We start from the raw sequence: 4,878 nt of genomic DNA, 5'->3' as shown, positions 1-4,878 counted from the left end.
CCGTGGTTAGCTTGGCTACTGCGAAGAGTTCGTCTCTGTTGCTGTGGTATTCTCTGTGCGATTGTCTGCCTGAGCTGATAAAACCCTTAAGCTAAGCAAAACCTAGAAAGAGCCGTCTATTAATTTTATCTAAGCCTTTCACTCCGAGAAGCTTGGTACTTTCCATCAGAAATGCCATTGCCGTGGTTAGCTTGGCTACTGCGAAGAGTTCGTCTCTGTTGCTGTGGTATTCTCTGTGCGATTTACTGCCTGAGCTGATAAAACCCTAACGCTAAGCGAAACATGTAGAAAGAGCTGTCCATTAATTTTATCCAAATTTTCACTCCGAGAAGCTTGCTACTTTCCATCAGAAATGCCATTGCCGTGGTTAGCTTGGCTACTGCGAAGAGTTCGTCTCTGTTGCTGTGGTATTCTCTGTGCGATTGTCTGCCTGAGCTGATAAAACCCTTACACTAAGCGAAACATATAGAAAGAAACGTCCATTAATTTTATCCAAGACTTTCACTCCGAGAAGCTTGGTACTTTCCATCACAAATGCCATTGCCGTGGTTAGCTCTGCTATTGCGAAGAGTTCGTCTCTGTTGCTGTGGTATTCTCTGTGCGATTGTCTGCCTGAGATGATGAAACCCTTACCCCAACCATAACCGAAAGATATAGAGCCATCCGTAACGTTTAGCAAAACCTAATCCTACTTTCGGGGATAAGTTCTTTTAGTCTTATCGTGAGAAATGTTTTTCTAAAGTGAGTTCCGCCACCCACGATGATGAGCTGGGGTGCTTCTTCATGAGCGCTAATGTGGTACAGAGAAGTGGTTTAATCACAAGCTCTGTGCCTTAGATGATGTTCAATGTTCCTTTCATGGGAGCATCAAGAGAAGGGGCATGTTCTGAGTGGTAAAAAGGAAAAAAGTGCAGAAATTCATCAATTTGATCTAAACCTTAGTCTTAACTCTTAAAACATTAAATTGCAATTGCAGAAAAATTAAATTTAAAAACCAAAAACAAAAAAACACTTATTGTTCCAAACCCCACCAACAACATTTCAAGTTTAAAACGGGATAAAGTAATCAAGATATAAGACAATGGGAGATCAGTTGTAACGAATAAACACCCAAATTGCCCCTAGACTTAACCAATCAAACTCTATCCCTAACCGTAATCTTTGGGGTATTTCTAATCCAGCACTTGGGCATTGGCGGAGGTGCTCAGTTGACATGTGTTGGCTCTGGCATTCAACCCTAACCATAAAGTTAACCTAGTATTTTCAATCTGAAATGCCCTTGCCGTGGTTAGCTTGGCTACCGCGAAGAGTTGGTCTCTGTTGCTGTGGTATTCTCTGTGCGATTGACTGCCTGAGCTGACAAAACGCTAAGCGAAACATGTAGAAAGAGCCGTCCATTAATTTTATCCAAAACTTTCACTCCGAGAAGCTTGCTACTTTCCATCAGAAATGCCATTGCCGTGGTTAGCTTGGCTACTGCGAAGAGTTCGTCTCTGTTGCTGTGGTATTCTCTGTGCGATTGTCTGACTGAGCTGATAAAACCCTTACACTAAGCGAAACCTAGAAAGAGCCGTCCATTAATTTTATCCAAGTCTTTCACTCCGAGAAGCTTGGTACTTTCCATCAGAAATGCCATTGCCGTGGTTAGCTTGGCTACTGCGAAGAGTTCGTCTCTGTTGCTGTGGTATTCTCTGTGCGATTGTCTGCCTGAGCTGATAAAACCGTTAAGCTAAGCAAAACCTGGAAGGAGCCGTCTATTAAGTTTATCTAAGCCTTTCGCTCCGAGAAGCTTGGTACTTTCCATCAGAAATGCCATTGCCGTGGTTAGCTTGGCTACTGCGAAGAGTTCGTCTCTGTTGCTGTGGTGTTCTCTGTGCGATTGACTGCCTGAGCTGATCAAACCCTAACGCTAAGCGAAACATGTAGAAAGAGCTGTCCATTAATTTTATCCAAAACTTTCACTCCGAGAAGCTTGGTACTTTCCATCAGAAATGCCATTGCCGTGGTTAGCTTGGCTACTGCGAAGAGTTCATCTCTGTTGCTGTGGTATTCTCTGTGCGATTGTCTGCCTGAGCTGATAAAACCCTCACACTAAGCGAAACGTATAGAAAGAAACGTCCATTAATTTTATCCAAGACTTTAACTCCGAGAAGCTTGGTACTTTCCATCAGAAATGCCATTGCCGTGGTTAGCTTGGCTACTGCGAAGAGTTCGTCTCTGTTGCTGTGGTATTCTCTGTGCGATTGACTGCCTGAGCTGATAAAACCCTAACGCTAAGCGAAACATGTAGAAAGAGCTGTCCATTAATTTTATCCAAAACTTTCACTCCGAGTAGCTAGGTACTTTCCATCAGAAATGCCATTGCCGTGGTTAGCTTGGCTACTGCGAAGAGTTCGTCTCTGTTGCTGTGGTATTCTCTGTGCGATTGTCTGCCTGAGCTGATAAAACCCTTAAGCTAAGCAAAACCTAGAAAGAGCCGTCTATTAAGTTTATCTAAGCCTTTCACTCCGAGAAGCTTGGTACTTTCCATCAGAAATGCCATTGCCGTGGTTAGCTTGGCTACTGCGAAGAGTTCGTCTCTGTTGCTGTGGTATTCTCTGTGCGATTGTCTGCCTGAGCTGATAAAACCCTTACACTAAGCGAAACCTAGAAAGAGCCGTCTATTAATTTTATCTAAGTCTTTCACTCCGAGAAGCTTGGTACTTTCCATCAGAAATGCCATTGCCGTGGTTAGCTTGGCTACTGCGAAGAGTTCGTCTCTGTTGCTGTGGTATTCTCTGTGCGATTGTCTGCCTGAGCTGATAAAACCCTTACACTAAGCGAAACCTAGAAAGAGCCGTCTATTAATTTTATCCAAAACTTTCACTGCAAGAAACTTGATACTTTCCATCAGGAATGCCATTGCAATAGTTAGCTTGGCTACTACAAAGAGTTGGTCTCTGTTGCTGTGGTATTCTCTGTGCGATTGTCTGCCTGAGCTGATAAAACCCTTACACTAAGCGAAACCTAGAAAGAGCCGTCTATTAATTTTATCCAAAACTTTCACTGCAAGAAACTTGATACTTTCCATCAGGAATGCCATTGCAATAGTTAGCTTGGCTACTACAAAGAGTTGGTCTCTGTTGCTGTGGTATTCTCTGTGCGATTGTCTGTCTGAGCTTATAAAACCCTTACACTAAGCGAAACGTATAGAAAGAAACGTCCAGTAATTTTATCCAAAACTTTTACTGTGAGAAGTTTGGTACTTTCCATCAGAAATGCCATTGCCGTGGTTAGCTTGTCTACTGCGAAGAGTTAGTCTGTTGCTGTGGTATTCTCTGTGCGATTGTCTGCCTGAGCTGATAAAACCCTTACACTAAGCGAAACATAAAGAGCCGTCCATTAATTATATCCAAGACTTTCACTCCGAGAAGCTTGGTACTTTCCATCAGAAATGCCATTGCCGTGGTTAGCTTGGCTACTGCGATGAGTTCGTCTCTGTTGCTGTGGTATTCTCTGTGCGATTGTCTGCCTGAGCTGATAAAACCCTTACACTAAGCGAAACCTAGAAAGAGCCGTCTATTAATTTTATCTAAGTCTTTCACTTCGAGAAGCTTGGTACTTTCCATCAGAAATGCCATTGCCGTGGTTAGCTTGGCTACTGCGAAGAGTTCGTCTCTGTTGCTGTGGTATTCTCTGTGCGATTGACTGCCTGAGCTGATAAAACCCTAACGCTAAGCGAAACATGTAGAAAGAGCTGTCCATTAATTTTATCCAAAACTTTCACTCCGAGTAGCTAGGTACTTTCCATCAGAAATGCCATTGCCGTGGTTAGCTTGGCTACTGCGAAGAGTTCGTCTCTGTTGCTGTGGTATTCTCTGTGCGATTGTCTGCCTGAGCTGATAAAACCCTTACACTAAGCGAAACATAAAGAGCCGTCCATTAATTTTATCCAAGACTTTCACTCCGAGAAGCTTGGTACTTTCCATCAGAAATGCCATTGCCGTGGTTAGCTTGGCTACTGCGAAGAGTTCGTCTCTGTTGCTGTGGTATTCTCTGTGCGATTGTCTGCCTGAGCTGATAAAACCCTTAAGCTAAGCAAAACCTAGAAAGAGCCGTCTATTAATTTTATCTAAGCCTTTCACTCCGAGAAGCTTGGTACTTTCCATCAGAAATGCCATTGCCGTGGTTAGCTTGGCTACTGCGAAGAGTTCGTCTCTGTTGCTGTGGTATTCTCTGTGCGATTGACTGCCTGAGCTGATAAAACCCTAACGCTAAGCGAAACATGTAGAAAGAGCTGTCCATTAATTTTATCCAAAATTTTCACTCCGAGAAGCTTGCTACTTTCCATCAGAAATGCCATTGCCGTGGTTAGCTTGGCTACTGCGAAGAGTTCGTCTCTGTTGCTGTGGTATTCTCTGTGCAATTGTCTGCCTGAGCTGATAAAACCCTTACACTAAGCGAAACATATAGAAAGAAACGTCCATTAATTTTATCCAAGACTTTCACTCCGAGAGGCTTGGTACTTTCCATCACAAATGCCATTGCCGTGGTTAGCTCTGCTATTGCGAAGAGTTCGTCTCTGTTGCTGTGGTATTCTCTGTGCGATTGTCTGCCTGAGATGATGAAACCCTTACCCCAACCATAACCGAAAGATATAGAGCCATCCGTAACGTTTAGCAAAACCTAATCCTACTTTCGGGGATAAGTTCTTTTAGTGTTATCGTGAGAAATGTTTTTCTAAAGTGAGTTCCGCCACCCACGATGATGAGCTGGGGTGCTTCTTCCTGAGCGCTAATGTGGTACAGAGAAGTGGTTTAATCACAAGCTCTGTGCCTTAGATGATGTTCAATGTTCCTTTCATGGGAGCATCAAGAGAAGGGGCATGTTCTGAGTGGT

At 43.4% G+C, this 4,878-nt stretch overlaps 2 non-coding genes across 2 annotated transcripts; both read left to right on the top strand.

Annotated features, from left to right (window-relative positions):
* The first annotated feature begins 682 nt into the window (after positions 1 to 682).
* LOC130133695 (small nucleolar RNA U3) lies at positions 683 to 895 on the top strand. Its single transcript, XR_008813735.1, has one exon. It is a non-coding gene; the product is annotated as a small nucleolar RNA U3 (small nucleolar RNA).
* Positions 896 to 4,665: 3,770 nt separating this feature from the next.
* Positions 4,666 to 4,878, top strand: LOC130133692 (small nucleolar RNA U3). The gene has a single exon (XR_008813733.1). It is a non-coding gene; the product is annotated as a small nucleolar RNA U3 (small nucleolar RNA).

Source organism: Lampris incognitus, unplaced genomic scaffold (assembly GCF_029633865.1).
Source record: "Lampris incognitus isolate fLamInc1 unplaced genomic scaffold, fLamInc1.hap2 scaffold_470, whole genome shotgun sequence".
NCBI lineage: Eukaryota > Metazoa > Chordata > Actinopteri > Lampriformes > Lampridae > Lampris > Lampris incognitus.
The sequence above is the reverse complement of the archived record's forward strand: the minus strand, read 5'-3'. Positions and strand labels throughout refer to the sequence as shown.